Raw genomic sequence first — 18,756 nt, forward strand, 5'->3', positions numbered from 1 at the left:
TCTGTCTCCTGACCTTTTCTGCCTCTCTTCCTCTGTGTGACAGGCAAATGCCACGGTGTACCGCCAGGTACCACTCCAAGGTAAGGCTTCATCTCCCTGTCAGATCTAGCCTTTAAGCAGGGGTGTCAAACTCATTTTGCCCCAGGGGGAGCATTCGGTCTTCAATGAGGTCCGGAGGGCCGCACTGAAAATGAGTTATATTTCCTTGCCGTCAAAACAGTCTTCTATCCATCGTTTTAGGAATTTTCGATACTCTCCGACTGTCTAGATTTCATTTCAGTGATTATTAGTGAGCTGGACACAGTCAAGAAACTGTATGAATGTAGGTCCTTTATCATTTCTACACAGTTTAGATATGGTTTTAGTCATTTAGTTGCATAGACCACATACATTTACAATGTTTGACACCCCTGCTTTAAAGTTTTGGTGTTGGAGATACGGCTGAGATCACTGAAAATGTCACCAGGGCCATTTTCTACTGACACCCCAGCTAGGAGTTAGTCTTTATTGCTATGCCTAGTCTTGTCTACCAGCTGACTCTAGCAGTGAGCCTAGAGACAAGGTTACTATTTGCCGAAGAGTAAAGGCTTTTAGAAAAAAGGGCAGGAGACAGAGAGCGGTTTAAACCCCACCAAAAAATGTGATCATATTACCCAGTGCTAATCTCCCTACACTGGCTTCCTGTTAAGGCAAGGGCTGATTTCAAGGTTTTACTGCTAACTTACAAAGCATTACATAGGGTTGCTCCTACCTATCTTTCCGATTTGGTCCTGCCGTACATACCTACACGTACGCTACGGTCACAAGACGCAGGCCTCCTAATTGTCCCTAGAATTTCTAAGAAAACAGCTGGAGGCAGGGCTTTCTCCTATAGAGCTCCATTTTTATGGAATGGTCTGCCTACCCATATGAGAGACGCAGACTCGGTCTCAACTTTTAAGTCTTTACTGAAGACTTATCTCTTCAGTGGGTCATATGTGAGTGTACTCTGGCCCAGGAGTGTGAAGGTGAACGGAAAGGCTCTGGAGCAACGAATCGCCCTTGCTGTCTCTGCCTGGCCGGTTCCCCTCTCTCCACTGGGATTCTCTGCCTCTAACCCTATTACAGGGGCTGGCTTACTGGTGTCACTGGCTTACTGGTGCTCTTTCATGCCGTCCCTAGGAGGGGTGCGTCACTTGAGTGGGTTGATCTTCCTGTCTGGGTTGGCGCCCCCCCCTTGGGTTGTGCCGTGGTGGAGATCTTTGTGAGCTATACTCGGCCTTGTCTCAGGATGGTAAGTTGGTGGTTGAAGATATCCCTCTAGTGGTGTGGGGGCTGTGCTTTGGCAAAGTGGGTGGGGTTATATCCTTCTTATATATCCTTCCTATCCTTCCTATATCCTTCCTGTTTGGCCCTGGCCGGGGGTATCATCGGATGGGGCCACAGTGTCTCCTGACCCCTCCTGTCTCAGCCTCGTATTTATGCTGCAGTAGTTTGTGTCGGGGGGCTAGGGTCAGTTTGTTATATCTGGAGTACTTCTCCTGTCTTACCCGGTGTCCTGTGTGAATTTAAGTATGCTCTCTCTAATTCTCTCTTTCTTGCTCTATCTCGGAGGACCTGAGCCCTAGGACCATGCCTCAGGACTACCTGGCATGATGACTCCTTGCTGTCCCCAGTCCACCTGGCCGTGCTGCTGCTCCAGTTTCAACTGTTCTGCCTGCGGCTATGGAACCCTGACCTGTTCACCGGACGTGCTACCTGTCTCAGACCTGCTCTTTTCAACTCTCTAGAGACCGCAGGAGCGGTAGAGATACTCTTAATGATCGGCTATGAAAAGCCAACTGACATTTTTTCCTGAGGTGCTGACTTGCTGCACCCTCGACAACTACTGTGATTATTATTATTATTTGACCATGCTGGTCATTTATGAACATTTGAACATCTTGGCCATGTTCTGTTATAATCTCCACACGGCACAGCCAGAAGACGACTGGCCACCCCTCATAGCCTGGTTCCTCTCTAGGTTTCTTCCTAGGTTTTGGCCTTTCTAGGGAGTTTTTCCTAGCCATTGTGCTTCTACACCTGCATTGCTTGCTGTTTGGGGTTTTAGGCTGGGTTTCTGTACAGCACTTTGAGATATCAGCTGATGTACGAGGGGATATATAAATACATTTGATTTGATTTGATTTAGAAGATGACACCTCCCTGTCTTTCATCACTTCTGCATTCTCCCCATAGTTCCCACTCCTCCCCTTCCCAAAGCCAGCTGAATGGCCTGCCTCTTGCACCTGGCCCTTCCTGTGTAGAGTCATGTGTCATTAAAGACTGCTCTCAGTGCGTGCTGCTCTCCAGTCATCTTCAAACACTCAGCCTTCAGCGATATAATGGCTGTATTATGGGTAGGCTGCAAATCATTGCCAAAACTCATGGACATGTAGATGAGCTTCGACTCTGGCCTTGTTGTGGCTCCTGTTTACATTCAGACCTGGCTTCATAAAGTGGCTCTATATTTTCTTTGTGCATTTCAAAAGGTCAAAAGCTGAAGCGTTACAGATTCCGCGATAGAAATGTAAAAGTAATTTCCAATTGAGCCGATATAAGCAGCGTTTACCGGGAATGCAGTCTCTCCCAAAGCTGGAACATTGCCTTAAAATTTTAATTATGCTGTAAAGCTGAATTTCCACAATGCGGATTGAATAGAGCCCATTCAGTGACAAAAGCCCCTGTTTTTTGGAACTTTTAATAAAACACAGTAGGTGGTTGTTTTCTTCAGAGATTCACTACAAGAACAATACGCTAAGATAAAGGCCTGCCATTTACTATGATCTGAATATTCACAGTTTAAAAGATATTTAAGTATTTCTGTTGAATGATGTCTGATAATAATTTATTGAATATGCAAATTAATCAGCATTCATAGTTTAATAATATAGCAGAGGAAAGAGAAAAACCTTGATCATTTTGTGATTCATTTATACCATTATCACAATGAGGCAATATTCCCCAGCAACCATCAATTTCTTCAGGCACAGGGCCCTGGGATGCATTTTCACATGTTCATTATGATTCACCCCACACACATGATATACAGGCCTACTTTTCTATTGGGTTTTGAACAATAGGTCCTGTTTGGCGTAGGAACTGTAGGTAGTGATCATGTATGAGAGGTCTGAATCTGGTTACCATGGGTTCACTCAGTCAACTATCACCCTAACATCTGACATGTCTCTGCTGCGTGTTCCATCCCCATGCAACCTTCTCTCCCTCTCACCTTGCCATCCCGTGATTGCTTCTGCACTATCGTATCCCGGTGGGCTTAATTGTGTGGCGCTAACCCATACAGAGCTGTGTTCGCCCTCATTGTAAACAGAAGCACAGCAGCAGGCGCTTTGAAGAAGGAATGGAAACGCTGCTGCTACTGAGGGAGCTGGTCTTTCTCTGGCCAGACAGGTTGTGAAGCACAGACCACAGTCTCCCGCAGGAACCTATCAGCAGGGGGGAAGAGGGAGGGTAAGTGTTGACATTATAAAACATAGTACATACACTTCTCCCATGCAACTTCAGGAGCTGGAGGCTGACCATTGATCTGACATATTGAGAAAAATCTATTTAGTGAATCGACCGGAGAGAAAAATATAATTTGTAATGCATATGACATGTGAACTTATTTTCCAATCGCCCTTTCAAATGTCTTTCCTACTGTATCATGCTATAATTTGTTGAGCCTATAGGTCAGGGCTTTGTTGCTGCCATGATGGATGGTTAATAAGATGTGAATTTCATGATGTAGCAAATCAATAGCAAGTCCAGACATAGAAAGGCCTTGCTGCAAATGGCTAGACATGACTACTGCCTGTGCACACAGGGAGCTCAGGAAATGCCTCATAGTAAGGCTCTGTAAAACCATATGACAAGTGTCCGAACCAAGTACGACCAGTAATTGTTTACTTTAAAACAAAAATGCTGAAACCTACTAATGATGAGGAATGTCATGACCAGTCCATAGGTTTACTTCAAAACAATATTTTAACACAGTAAAATTAGCACAGCAGAATTGATACAAAACTAAGTTGTTCTTCGACAAAAAGGAAACGAAAGCTGGGCCACTTTGCTCAAAGCAAATTAATTCATTAGAACATAGAATTCATTTGATGCATTTATTCATTTCTCTGCATGGTATTCTGCTTTAATGGTCCTCCCAAATGCCCCAATTATTTCACAGTCCATACCACGGAGTAATATAATAATAATAATATACGCCTTTTAACAGACCCTTTTATCCAAAGCAACTTACAATCATGCGCACATAATGTCCTATGGGACCTCACCTGATGATGATTATATTGGACCAATCAGCTATTGTTGATTTTTTTTTGTGGTTTGGTTAAGTCCACTGTGTTTTCTGTTCTTTGAATGACTGTGTAAACAACAGGAAGGGAACTAGACAGTAGGCTCCTTCTGTAGAATACCAGAATAGGATTGTTGATGTTGTTGTTGTTTTGTCAGAGGACAAGGTATAATAGGCATGTGCTCCTCTGCAGTGGGATCCTATAGGGCTCTACTGCAGGTTAGAGAGGAGTAGGAGATTCTGTTTCTAAATGATCTGTTCTCTCTCCCGAAGCCTGAACCAAGCAAACTCATCCAACACAGATTGTGTATGAGCCTGCTCTGAGTCTGTTCCATTCTGTTCTGTTCTGTTCCGTTATGTTCGATTCTGTTCTGCTCTGTTCTGTTCTGTTCCATTCTGCTCTGTTCTGTTCTTTTCCATTATTTTTTATTCTGTTCCACTCGGTTCTTTTATGTTCTGTTCCATTCGGTTCTGTTCTGTTCTCTTCTGATGTGTTCTGATCTTTTCTATTCTGTTCTGTTCCATTCTGTTCTTTTCCATAATTTTTTATTCTGTTCCATTCGGTTCTTTTATGTTCTGTTCCATCCGGTTCTGTTCTGTTCTCCTCTGATGTGTTCTGATCTTTTCTATTCTGTTCTGTTCCATTCTGATCTGTCCTGTTATGTTACATTCTCTTCTATTCTATTCTGTTCCATTCTGTTATGTTCCATTCTGTTCTGATCTGTGCAGAATGTGCCTTTATCTCATGTCTGAGGCTAACTATCTGACTGTGCTTTTCCTGTCAGTGTCTCAGTGAGCTGGTCTCTACAGTCTCTCTTCTCCCTCTCCTCCCTAATAAGAGCACATTAATGTCTTGGCCGGGTTATTGCTCACTATTCCCTTTTAGGAATCTTCAATCCCTATATTGGTGGTGATGAGGCCAGGGGCCTGGGGCCTACCGGCCCCTCAGAAGCTCCTCGTTACCTAGAGAGATAGCAGCTCACTGCCCTATGGCCCCAACACATTCATATTTTAGTATGTTGACTTGGCAAAGTGTGCTGAATGGATAGCACACAGCCCATGGCCAGCAAAGGCACTGAAATGGGATCTAATGGGTTGAACTACAGGGAAATATGATGGCAAGCACAATAACCCGGTGATGTGAGGTTTAGGTGTGCTGGATGGAAAGCTAGCAGAGGATGCTTGTTAATGACTGTCATTCAATAAAAAGACATGCATCTTGTTTGTTGAGATGCACTTTCAAAAGGACAGAAAGTAAACACACTTCTCTCAAACTGGTCCAACCTCACCAGGGCTAAAAGCCATATTCAATGGACTACTTTTCCTTTGAAAGAACATCTTACGACACAACAGGGACTGTGAAGAGACACAGAACATTTTGATATATTTTGTATTGTATTATGTATTGTATTATACATTGTATTAACTATTGTATTATATATTGTATTAACTATTGTATTATACATTGTATTATGTGGTGTTATTATATTGTGTGTTTTATGTATGTTATTTTGTTTCCTGTGTGGACCCCAGGAAGAGTAGCAGCTGCCTTGGAAACAGTTAATGGGGATCCTAATAAAACACTAAATACTTCCATTCCCCGTGAGAACCAAATCCTTACTTCTACTCTCCAAATATACATTTCATGCCTAAATGCACAGTTGAAACATAAAACATGCAGTATAAGTGAAGAGTAGATCCGCTCAAGGGCATTCATTTCAGAAACCCTCTGAACAGAAGATCTCTGAAGACATGCTGAATTAAATATAAGCTGGGGCAGAAGCCCACCATGTCATAAAAAAGACTATAGCAGCCACCACCACCATAGCTGTCACACTGGAGAGTGAGGCAGTGCTGAAAATAGGTTGGTCAGAAGAGTTACTGAGAGATACGTACTGTATCTGAGCGATAAGAGAGTAAGATGCCATTTCTATACAAATCCATATATCTTAACTCTCTCAGATCACAGAACTAATTCATTTACTGACTAAGAGTGTTTACTAGTATGGAGTTTGAACATAGCCGCTTGACATACAGTGTATTGGACATAGTGTAGTGTGGACCCATACAAATTCGTTTTATGACCAAGAGTGTTGACATACAGTGTATTGGACATAGTGCAGCCCTTTCCTGCAGTCAACTGACCAAATCGCCCTCTAATGGCCTCAAGGGTGGAATTTTCATAATTTCATAATTAATAAATATTATAAAAATAAAAAAATTACGAAAATCCGGTGTTTCTATGTCAAACGGTTTTGTTATATTTCAGTCTTCTGTGAGGTATATAAAGTGTAATATTGGGGTGCAAACTCAAAATGTAATACATTTCTACTCTATATCTGACATGGTACAGGGGTCTTCTTTTTTTAAGCCCATAACCATGTGTGTGAGGTGTATACTTTTGTTTCAAAGTAGATTTATTTAAGACTTCCAAGAATCACTTTGTGTGACCCTGATTTAGTCCACTGCAATAATTAAACCCTTTCCCTGTGGTTAACCCTGTGATGTGTGGGATTCTCTCAATGGAGTCAATGGACATCTCTGGTCCCATTGTGAGAGGAAAATAGTTGCCATGGATATGTAAAGTCAGTGTAAAAGGTTGTGTGGGTGAGCCAATCCCCATGGGAGGATTACTGTGTTCTCCACCAGTATTCACCATGGCTATGTCAACATACACAAACACGCATTCAAATCGTTGTTTTAATGCTATTTATTGTGTCACCAAAATGTGACGTATACAGAAGGTTTTGTCCAGACAAGACATCTGAAAAGAACAGAAAGACCCGCACACTGAATATGCTCCCAATTACCACCTTTATTGACAAGGATGAAAACTGATTACGTTGACATGACATCTCCCAGGTAGTTTGTGTTCCCAAAATGTTCTCCTTTTTTCAAATGCGGATACACTCCGATGTCCATAATTAGCCTACAGTCTCAGAAACACAAGTCCTGTTGCTAAAGACATATTATGCAGTCTGCCTTAATTAATTGGTTGTATACGTGCACATTATAAATAGAAACTGAGAAAACACAAACTCCCAAAGCGCAGTGAATCTATCACACCACACCACAGTAGAGTGCTGCTCTGATACCATACAGTGACCAAATTAATGGATTTAATTAATAAGGGAATTATGTAGCATTTCTCCATTTCACCCATTGTGTAGTGAAATTTGTAGCACTCCGATCCTAAATTCAGATTTCATTGCACCAGTTGACAACCATACTGGTCATTAAAACCTCCTGGAGTTGATTGACATACCGGTGCCTCAATCTAAGTAACATAAAAAAATAACCATCAAAATCCGTCAATTTAAGCTAGAGATCTGTTTTTGTTTGTATGGGCTGCATCTTAATCCATTACAACCTCCTATTTCGGCGTTCCGCATCTGCAGTGGAAGGTGGCCGAGCTATAGAGGTGTTTTGTCAGACCATGAGACATCCTGAAGATCGGTCTTCTCGCAAAAACGTCTGTAGCATCTGAACAGTTTGGCTTACTTCACGAGTTTTAAAGACCAGACATTGAAATGGGTTTAGAATATTTATTGAGGAAAATGATGTGAGAAGGATTCAGGAGAGAATGGGCCAGATGAAGGATCCAGGGGTGTGGACTCAAGAGTTCGGCTTGGAGTCTCAGGTAGACATCGTCAGGCTGTGGTAGTTAGGCTGCTGTGGTGATGGCAAAGGATACAATCTCTTGATGAGGCTAGTAAAGCAGAGTGTCGTGCAACGCAACATGCACTTCAGAACACAGCAAGCATGTTGGTTTGGTCAGGTTTAAGTAGGGTGGCAGTGGTGGAGGAGGATTAGCATGTTGGTTTGGTCAGGTTTAAGTAGGGTGGCAGTGGTGGAGGGGGATTAGAATATTGGTTTTGTCAGGTTTAAGTAGGGTGGCAATGGTGGAGGGGGATTAGCATGTTGGTTTGGTCAGGTTTAAGTAGGGTGGCAGTGGTGGAGGGGGATTAGCATGTTGGTTTGGTCAGGTTTAAGTAGGGTGGCAGTGGTGGAGGGGGATTAGAATATTGGTTTGGTCAGGTTTAAGTAGGGTGGCAGTGGTGGAGGGGGATTAGAATATTGGTTTGGTCAGGTTTAAGTAGGGTGGCAGTGGTGGAGGGGGATTAGCATGTTGGTTTGGTCAGGTTTAAGTAGGGTGGCAGTGGTGGAGGGGGATTAGGGTGGCAGTGGTGGAGGGGGATTAGAATGTTGGTTTGGTCAGGTTTAAGTAGGGTGGCAGTGGTGGAGGGGGATTAGAATGTTGGTTTGGTCAGGTTTAAGTAGGGTGGCAGTGGTGGAGGGGGATTAGCATGTTGGTTTGGTCAGGTTTAAGTAGGGTGGCAGTGGTGGAGGGGGATTAGCATGTTGGTTTGGTCAGGTTTAAGTAGGGTGGCAGTGGTGGAGGGGGATTAGAATGTTGGTTTGGTCAGGTTTAAGTAGGGTGGCAGTGGTGGAGGGGGATTAGAATGTTGGTTTGGTCAGGTTTAAGTAGGGTGGCAGTGGTGGAGGGGGATTAGAATGTTGGTTTGGTCAGGTTTAAGTAGGGTGGCAGTGGTGGAGGGGGATTAGAATGTTGGTTTGGTCAGGTTTAAGTTGGGTGGCAGTGGTGGAGGGGGATTAGAATGTTGGTTTGGTCAGGTTTAAGTAGGGTGGCAGTGGTGGAGGGGGATTAGAATGTTGGTTTGGTCAGGTTTAAGTAGGGTGGCAGTGGTGGAGGGGGATTAGCATGTTGGTTTGGTCAGGTTTAAGTAGGGTGGCAGTGGTGGAGGGGGATTAGAATATTGGTTTTGACAGGTTTAAGTAGGGTGGCAGTGGTGGAGGGGGATTAGAATGTTGGTTTGGTCAGGTTTAAGTAGGGTGGCAGTGGTGGAGGGGGATTAGCATGTTGGTTTGGTCAGGTTTAAGTAGGGTGGCAGTGGTGGAGGGGGATTAGAATGTTGGTTTGGTCAGGTTTAAGTAGGGTGGCAGTGGTGGAGGGGGATTAGCATGTTGGTTTGGTCAGGTTTAAGTAGGGTGGCAGTGGTGGAGGGGGATTAGCATGTTGGTTTGGTCAGGTTTAAGTAGGGTGGCAGTGGTGGAGGGGGATTAGAATTTTGGTTTGGTCAGGTTTAAGTAGGGTGGCAGTGGTGGAGGGGGATTAGGGTGGCAGTGGTGGAGGGGGATTAGAATGTTGGTTTGGTCAGGTTTAAGTAGGGTGGCAGTGGTGGAGGGGGATTAGAATGTTGGTTTGGTCAGGTTTAAGTAGGGTGGCAGTGGTGGAGGGGGATTAGAATGTTGGTTTGGTCAGGTTTAAGTAGGGTGGCAGTGGTGGAGGGGGATTAGAATGTTGGTTTGGTCAGGTTTAAGTAGGGTGGCAGTGGTGGATGGGGATTAGCATGTTGGTTTGGTCAGGTGTAAGTAGGGTGGCAGTGGTGGAGGGGGATTAGAATGTTGGTTTGGTCAGGTTTAAGTAGGGTGGCAGTGGTGGAGGGGGATTAGCATGTTAGTTTGGTCAGGTTTAAGTAGGGTGGCAGTGGTGGAGGGGGATTAGCATGTTAGTTTGGTCAGGTTTAAGTAGGGTGGCAGTGGTGGAGGGGGATTAGAATGTTGGTTTGGTCAGGTTTAAGTAGGGTGGCAGTGGTGGAGGGGGATTAGAATGTTGGTTTGGTCAGGATTAAGTAGGGTGGCAGTGGTGGAGGGGGATTAGAATGTTGGTTTGGTCAGGTTTAAGTAGGGTGGCAGTGGTGGAGGGGGATTAGAATGTTGGTTTGGTCAGGTTTAAGTAGGGTGGCAGTGGTGGAGGGAGATTAGAATGTTGGTTTGGTCAGGTTTAAGTAGGGTGGCAGTGGTGGAGGGGGATTAGAATGTTGGTTTGGTCAGGTTTAAGTAGGGTGGCAGTGGTGGAGGGGGGTTAACATGTTGGTTTGGTCAGGTTTAAGTAGGGTGGCAGTGGTGGAGGGGGATTAGAATGTTGGTTTGGTCAGGTTTAAGTAGGGTGGCAGTGGTGGAGGGGGATTAGAATGTTGGTTTGGTCAGGTTTAAGTAGGGTGGCAGTGGTGGAGGGGGATTAGAATGTTGGTTTGGTCAGGTTTAAGTAGGGTGGCAGTGGTGGAGGGGGGTTAACATGTTGGTTTGGTCAGGTTTAAGTAGGGTGGCAGTGGTGGAGGGGGATTAGAATGTTGGTTTGGTCAGGTTTAAGTAGGGTGGCAGTGGTGGAGGGGGATTAGAATGTTGGTTTGGTCAGGTTTAAGTAGGGTGGCAGTGGTGGAGGTGGATTCAAATGTTGGTTTGGTCAGGTTTAAGTAGGGTGGCAGTGGTGGAGGGGGATTAGAATGTTGGTTTGGTCAGGTTTAAGTAGGGTGGCAGTGGTGGAGGGGGATTAGAATGTTGGTTTGGTCAGGTTTAAGTAGGGTGGCAGTGGTGGAGGGGGATTAGAATGTTGGTTTGGTCAGGTTTAAGTAGGGTGGCAGTGGTGGAGGGGGATTAGAAATGAGTTGCAGCTGATGCGGTTGAGAAGCTGCGTTCACAGCATCTAGTTAAAGTGTTATAACATGCATGGAGCTGATTGGAAGTTAGTAACAGCTGGTGCTTGTTGAGTTAGTAGGGAGCTGCGTTCAAGGCAACTAGTTAAGCATTGCATTCAGGTCTGATCCTCTCTACAAAATTTTTGTTAATTCTTATCATAAACTATTATGACCACTCTATGGAAAGAGGAGACTCTCACGAACACGATGGTGTTATTGTTATCCTACGACTCCCATAAGTGTCACTGGACTCGCACTGTAGACCCCCCCAAGTGTCAGGGGACTCGTCTGAAGTCAGTACAGTCGATGTGCCAACTTATGTTTGCAGCGTCCGAACAGTTTGGGATACAAACTAATGTCACCCCACTGTGGAAAGGGGAGATTCTCACGATCATGGTGGTGATCTCCATGTTGCTCTATGAACCCCACAAGTGTCATGGTACTCGTCTGAATGTAACCAGTACCGTTAAAAAAATAAATAATGGAAATATGGGAGTTTTGTGCATAACCACCCAAAAAGTGGTTAAATGTGTGTAAAAAAAACACCAAAATATTTCCTAAGCTTTCTTATATCTCCTAGATGTAGGACAGACACTTCAACACCTTGTTCCGTATGATACATTTTTTGACTGTCTTTTTTGCTATTCAATGCATATCTATGGGCCAAATTCAATACTTTATAACATATTTTTTAAATATTTTATTTGGATACCTAAAGGGGTCCTTTAATCTAATTGTAGATTTTTAACACAGCAGGGAAGAGAAGGCCATCAGTGCTTCAGGCGTACTGATTCTGCACAAACGTTTTATTGATTGGTTAACGTCATTATTTGGACAAAAAGTCATTGTGGATCAAAGGACTGGTTTCTACAAGGCAGTAGGAAACCTAGTCAGTTTTTTATTTTATTTTTATTTCACCTTTATTTAACCAGGTAGGCCAGTTGAGAACAAGTTCTCATTTTACAACTGCGACCTGGCCAAGATAAAGCAAAGCAGTGTGACAAAAACAACAACACAGAGTTACACATGGGATAAACAAACGTACAGTCAATAACACAATAGAAACATCTATATACAGTGTGTGCAAATGTAGTCAGATTAGGGAGGTAAGACAATAAATAGGCCATAGTGGTGAAATAATTACAATTTAGCATTAACACTGGAGTGATAGATGTGCAGATGATGATGTGCAAGTAGAGATAGTGGGGTGCAAAAGAGCAAAAATAAATAACAATATGGGGATGAGGTAGTTGGGTGGGCTATTTACAGATGGGCTAGTGAGTAGTTTGCAAGCGCTATGACGTAATTGTTTCAAGTTTACAACCATGTTGGGAGAGTTGTCTGTCTGAAGAGCACCCTCTACAAACTGGCCAAGAAGATCTGACATGATTCCCAAACCTAGTGCTGCTGCCCTAGGTCTGGGATTGCCGAGACCACTCTCTCTCTGAACTGATACGACCACAGAGTCCTGTGTGAACAGTAACCTTAGGCAGAACATAACTCTTCAGGTTGACTCTTAGACCTCCATATCACACAGAGCCTACCTCATGACCACCACCTCTCAGCTATTCATGCCCCCACTTAAGTGTACTACATCCCTATGTGGTGCCCTTGAGCAAAGCACTTACAGTGGCTGTGACGCTGCTTTCCAAGGACGTCTAAGGGGGAGTTGAGATATGCAAAAAAGATGTATATAATTCACACATGCGTATTAATACACACTTGAATGTGTGAAATAGGACAAATATAAGCACCAATCGAATAAAATTGTAATTGTCACATGCTTGGTAAACAACAGGTGTAGACTAACAGTGAAAAGCTTACTTACAGGCCCTTCCCAACAATACAGAGAGAGAAATAATAGAAAAGCAATAAGAAATGCACAATGAGTAGCGATAACTTGGCTATATACACAAGGAACAAGTAGCGAGTCCATGTGCAGCGGTACGAGGTAGTTGAGGTAGATAGATAACTAGGAATAAAGTGACTAGTCAACAGGACATATAACAGCAGTGTGTGGGATGAGTGAAAACAGTTAGTAAATAAAGGGTCAATGCAGATAGTTAAATATTTAACCAAATAACTAGCCGGACTATTTTGCAGTCTTATGGCTTGGGGGTATAATCTGTTAATTGTCCTGTTGGTTCCAGACTTGGTGCATTGGTGTCACTTACCGTAGTCTATGACTTGGGTGGTTGGAGTCGTTGACAATTTTTAAGGCCTTCCTCTGACACCACCTGGTATAGAGGTCCTGGATGGCAGTGGGTTCAGCCACAGTGATGTACTGGGCCATACGCACTACCCTCTATAGTGTCTTGCGGTCGGGTGCCAAGCAGCTGCCCTACCAAGCGATGATGCAGCCAGTTAAGATGCACTCAATGGTGCAGCCATATAACTTTTTGAGGAGCTGAGGGCCCGTGCCAAACTTTATTGGTGCTTGCCGAGACCTGAGGATGGATCAAGCTCCAGTTCAGAGAGTGTGGAGCGGTATCTCCAAGAACAGAAATGTATCTGGGTGTTCAACCCACCTCACTCATCCCATATGGGTGGTGCATGGGAGCGAATGATTGGCATTGCACGTCGTATCCTCGACTGCATGCTCCTCCAAGGTGGATCTTCATACCTTACACACAAAGTCCTGACAACACTGATGGCCGAGGTCACTGCTGTGATGAATGCCAGACCTCTCATCTCAGTATCGTCAGACCCGGAATCACCACTCATCTTCAGTCCAACTATGCTCTTGACCCAGAAGACTGGCATCCCCCCTCCTCCACCAGGCAAGTTTGGGGAAGTACTGTAGAACTCTACAAGCAAGAGTGGAAGAAGCTATAAAGTCTAGCGGACACCTTTTGGAACAGGTGGTGGAGGGAGTATCTTTGCACGCTGCAGAGGCGACGCAAGTGGCAGGACAAGAGGCCAGATCTTAAATAAAGGGATGTTCTCTTAATAAAGGACAGTCAGGCTAAAAGAAAGGAATGGTCTATGGCCATCATTGTGAAGACTCTTCCCAGCCGGGACGGGATGGTGAGGAAAGTCAATGTTAGAGTTGCTAAGGAGGGAACTATGAAGTTCTTCTCTCTGCCTATCTCCGTAGGGTTTCTCCTTCTTTCTTCAGAAGACCCCAGTGGTCAGAGTTAGGTTTATGTGGGATCGTTAAAGACCCCAGGCAGGGAGTGTTCTGGACCTGTGTTGTTTAGCACCCCCTAGTGGCAGTTTAAGTTCAGCAGTCTAGAATTTACCTGTTTGTGTCATGTGACAGGAAGCAGTTTCAGAAGTTTATTTTTAATTTCACCTTTATATAACCAGGTAAGCTAGTTGAGAACAAGTTCTCATTTACAACTGCGACCTGGCAAGTGAAGCAATATGTAAGATGTGCAAGTGTGACAGAGTAGTTTCAATTCTTCAACATCCTTCTTTATAAGCTTTGTAAGATGCTATGTCTGTAAGTACATTTGTTTATTAACACAAGATAAATGTTTATCACATATCATTTTGATGTTTCTGTAAAATATGAAGAATTTAGTTAGCTATTAGCTACTTTGCATTAGCTTCAGTGCTATTCTCCCTAGGGACACCTAGCAATATCAAGTATACAGTTGCATTCTAGTAACTTTATATTTGATTCTAGATTGACTACTCATTCCTTATTTCGTACATTTAGTGCAGTCATTGTGTAAGACATTCTGTGCTCTATGCTACTGTAACTGAAAACATGTACTTTGTTTTTGTTGCAGTTTCACACTGTGATTCAAGTAAACTTAAAAGAGTTATGTGAATGAGTGTTTAGCTAAACTGGATAAGGGCTACTGTTAGCGAGTCTAGTATAGACGCATCAGACACTCCGGTCTTGTCTCAAAGCACTATGATTACCTCCCCTTGCAGAAGGGGTGTGCATCCTTATTAGTCACAGAGGAAATACGGGAACACACTGTCAAAATGTTTTATCTGAGGCTAATGAGAGCTCCCTGTGTACTTTCATTAAACCACTGTCCGTCTATATGAATGTCATTCCTCCCCTTTATATGAATGCCATTCCTCACATCTCAGCCTTATGAGAAATATTACAGTATGATATACCTAACTCTTAGTTGATGTAGTTACAGTGTTTTATTTCTCAAACATCCAACCCCCTTTACCTTTACTCAATGATGATAACACTGACTAGATAAACACACACCAGCAATTGCCCACCATAGACCTATATTCATTTTGGCAAGTATAATCGTCATTAAACTTAATGTAAACATTACTCCATCATATAGAGACGCACAAAGGGTTATGTGGAACATCCCCTGGATTCCTGTAAAAACCTACCCATCCTTCATTCCTCCCTCCTTCTACGATGTCAGTACAACAGAGACACAAACCAGCCATAACTCTGATCCATTATATTCACAATGGGACTCTGGGTGAAATGTAATCAAACCTGCCATAGCTAATGTATGTTTATGCAGTATCTTAGCCTATCATGACAACGATAAGTACTGTGTATACTACCATAAGTTACATGTTACAGTGTACAGTACATACAGGTTTGATTGATCTGAGCCCATGCAGTCTCTGCACTAGCACTTTGACAAGCAGTTAACAAGCTTTCCATTAAAGGAGCAATCGGAGTGTCTATTTTTGGACTTTTAAATAAATGACATACCCATTGATTCTTGATGTCTCACAAGCTTGGCAAAACTGTCAGACCCAAAATATACTCTATTCTTTGAAATGTATGTAATTGTAAACAAATATTGTATAGCCTCAAAACATGGTTAAAACTATAGTTGTGATGTCATGGATGATCAGTTCTTGCATACATAGCTCTATCTATGAATTTGAGAGTGGTTCCATTTCTTCAGCCCCATCCCTCAGCCGTTTACCAAATCAGTGGCCGGGTGACCCCTTAGGTTTTGTTTAAATAGCACATTACCACCTTAAATGTATGGGTTTTGTACAAGATGGGCACCTCATTCCTATACTGTATGACTGGTTGCCTATATATGGTCTAGTTAGTTGGCACCATGCTGTGACAGTGAGACTCAGTGGCAGTGAGTGGGTAAAATCAGTGGGGAAGCCAGAAGAAAAGGCCATATTACAACCTATGTTACTAAAGGCAGAGACAATAAGAAGACACAGTGTCAGAATCAATTCAACCACATCTTTGTTTCATCACAAAACCAGAGAGCAACCTCTGTCCGGTGAAGTCCACAAAGCAAAATGCATGTAACAAACAATAACATGACCTACAGCATGGTCAAGCAAGTTAATGTTTCCAATATTTTCTGACAACTAAACAACTATTGATTTAGAAGAGTTAACACAAGTCGTAAAGAAAACAGGAGCTGCCTCCACTATTCCAGCATCATTTCAACTTCGACATTTCAACATCATCAAATGACATATGCTTAGTCTAATACAGTGACAACTAAAATATATAAAAAACTATTTAGTCCAATCAACGTAAGTTAAATTTGATGTGGCTGTCCATGTTTCTGATTTGTGTGTGTGTGTGTGTGTGTGTGTGTGTGTGTGTGTGTGTGTGTGTGTGAGTGAGGAGTGTGCGTGTTAGTGCAAGTAGAATTAAACATGTTGACTCAGCCTACTTGTAGAGCAACGCCAATGCCATCCTCCTCTCTTTCGTGTTGACAAAACGGTCTTTGAGTACACACTTAGTTTTTGTTGTCTTAGGCTACCTGGCTAAAATGCTTGCTCGCTAGCCTAATTTCCTTTCATGGTCAATGTCAGCTAATTAACATTAGCCTTATACATCTAGCTACAGTGGCTTGTGAAAGTATTCACCCCCCTTGGCATTTTTCCTATTTTGTTGCCTTACAACCTGGAATTAAAATCAATTTTTGGGGGGTTTGTATCATTTGATTTATAAGACAACTGAAAACTTCAGCGTGCATAACTATTCACCCCCCGAATTCAATACTTTGTAGAGCCACCTTTTGCAGCAATTACAGCTGCAAGTCTCTTGGGGTATGTCTCTATAAGCTTGACACATCTAGCCACTGTCGTGGAAAATCATTTCAAATACAACGCTTATCAGAACTTGTAAATTCAAACATGCTCTTTATTACAACTGTACAGCCAACTGGCATGTCCCCGCGGAACACACCCCGCGGAACACACCCACTCAGAAGTCCAGTCCTTTATATTTATACCCACATAGTATTGTCCGTCCCCTATGAAGTCATTCACCACCATCTGCCTTCAATCAGTTTATAATGGTGGCCGGACCCTCTATCCCAGTGTGTCAACAGACCCCATGCCCCTTCCCTTCACCACTAAATCAATGCACTCTTTGTTCTAGTCTCCCCTATCCTTAGTGTGTCCAATTGCCTTTAAGCGCCTCTCTGTCTGACATGTATGTTTGTAATAGAATGGTCAGACCATATGTCTAGTGTCCAATTGCCTTTAAGCGCCTCTCTGGTATGTGTGCCTCCAGTGGAATGTGCAGACCACAAGTCCAGTGTGTCCAACTGTTTCAAGTGCCCATGTGTCTGATCAGTCCGTCAGCACAATGGAGAAAACAAGAGGGCCAGAACGTCCCCTAGTATATCTCCATTACCACAGTCTCATGATCAATGTGAACATGTGGCTCGCTACTTTAATGTTCAGCTGTCTTATGTTACTACTACAATCCCCCCTCTGGGGCTATTAAGCCACATAAATGATACAAATAAGACTTTGGGATAGTAAATGAAAAGACCTATGATAAACAAGAAAATACAAAAAATAAAAACAAAGTGAAGCATATAAACCAACTAGACCAAACATCTCCAATATTCATAAGAGTAAAAGATCCAATCAGAAACATTAAAGAAAACCTAACTAGACCAAACATTTCAACAATATCCTCCCTTGCAGACACCTACCAACCTTTGTGAAATGATTAAAGACATGGTCCATAGACACTTGTAACCGGAATACCCTCTGTTACCTAACATGTGTTTGTAAAATGATCCTAATTTTAGAAGGCAAAACTAATTGAAAGGAAAAGAAAATATATATATGTTCATCGATATATATCAAAAAATTCAAAGAAACATACAAAGAACACAAAGCATCAGGCCAAATAAAAATGCTAAAACCCCATTATCTAGGAGCACAGTCCTCATCCTTACAAATAAGACAATCTCCTCTTTAACACTTGGCACAGAAAAAAAGGTTCTGGGTGATGGTTATGACCATCCTCATGAATTTTTGTACACCACTTGCAATAGTGACGCAAATGACACTTTTTGTGGACATGTATAAGTAAACATATATCTGAACTGGGTAATTGAACATATACATGGAAATCATCCTTACGAAAATCGTGACACGCATGACCAACCCCCCAATCACTTCATAGAGACAGTTAGGGTTACCAAAGGGGCAGTCAAGAGGTCCTCCAACCGCATTGCAAGGCTTTCCATACTTATTGGTATAATTGCCTGGGCTTCCCGGTACAAGATCAATCACCACAGGAGAGTCATCTCTCATTACAGACATCTGTTTAACTGTTGTCTGAACCACAATTAACTTTACCAGGGGTATAACACAACAAACTGCAATACCCAGAGTCAATAACCCTCCTTCCAACACGATGGCCATCCTAGCAAACATGGCTCCCCACTTTCCTAACGCTAGGACTAACCAATCCCATACAAGGGAGGCTAAACCAGTATTAGCCTTTACTTCTGCTCATAATCCTTTGAGTTTGTCCATAGCAATATTGGGAATAAAGGTGCAACAGTCATCCCCAAACATGACACAAACTCCACCCTTCTCCGCTAAGAGCCAATGGAGAGCCTGTCTATTTCGCCAAGTCATTTTACTGGTAGCCTGTACCTGTTCCCCCAACGCCGTTGGAGCCGAATCAGTATAGTTAATGAACATCTGTTGGTTATAATATTTATAATTAATCCACTCTAAATTTTTATTTGG

General features: G+C 42.9%; 1 long non-coding RNA gene across 2 annotated transcripts in view; it reads right to left on the bottom strand.

Moving 5' to 3' along the window:
* Positions 1-2,849: 2,849 nt before the first annotated feature.
* LOC139584427 (uncharacterized) overlaps positions 2,850-18,756 on the bottom strand; it is a 74,997-nt gene continuing 59,090 nt past the window's right edge. For both annotated transcript variants that reach the window (XR_011676763.1, XR_011676762.1), the window contains exon 4: positions 2,850-3,464. This is a non-coding gene — a long non-coding RNA (uncharacterized lncRNA). The remainder of the gene's footprint in view (positions 3,465-18,756) is intronic.

The sequence above is a fragment of the Salvelinus alpinus genome, chromosome 9 (genome assembly GCF_045679555.1).
Source record: "Salvelinus alpinus chromosome 9, SLU_Salpinus.1, whole genome shotgun sequence".
Lineage (NCBI taxonomy): Eukaryota > Metazoa > Chordata > Actinopteri > Salmoniformes > Salmonidae > Salvelinus > Salvelinus alpinus.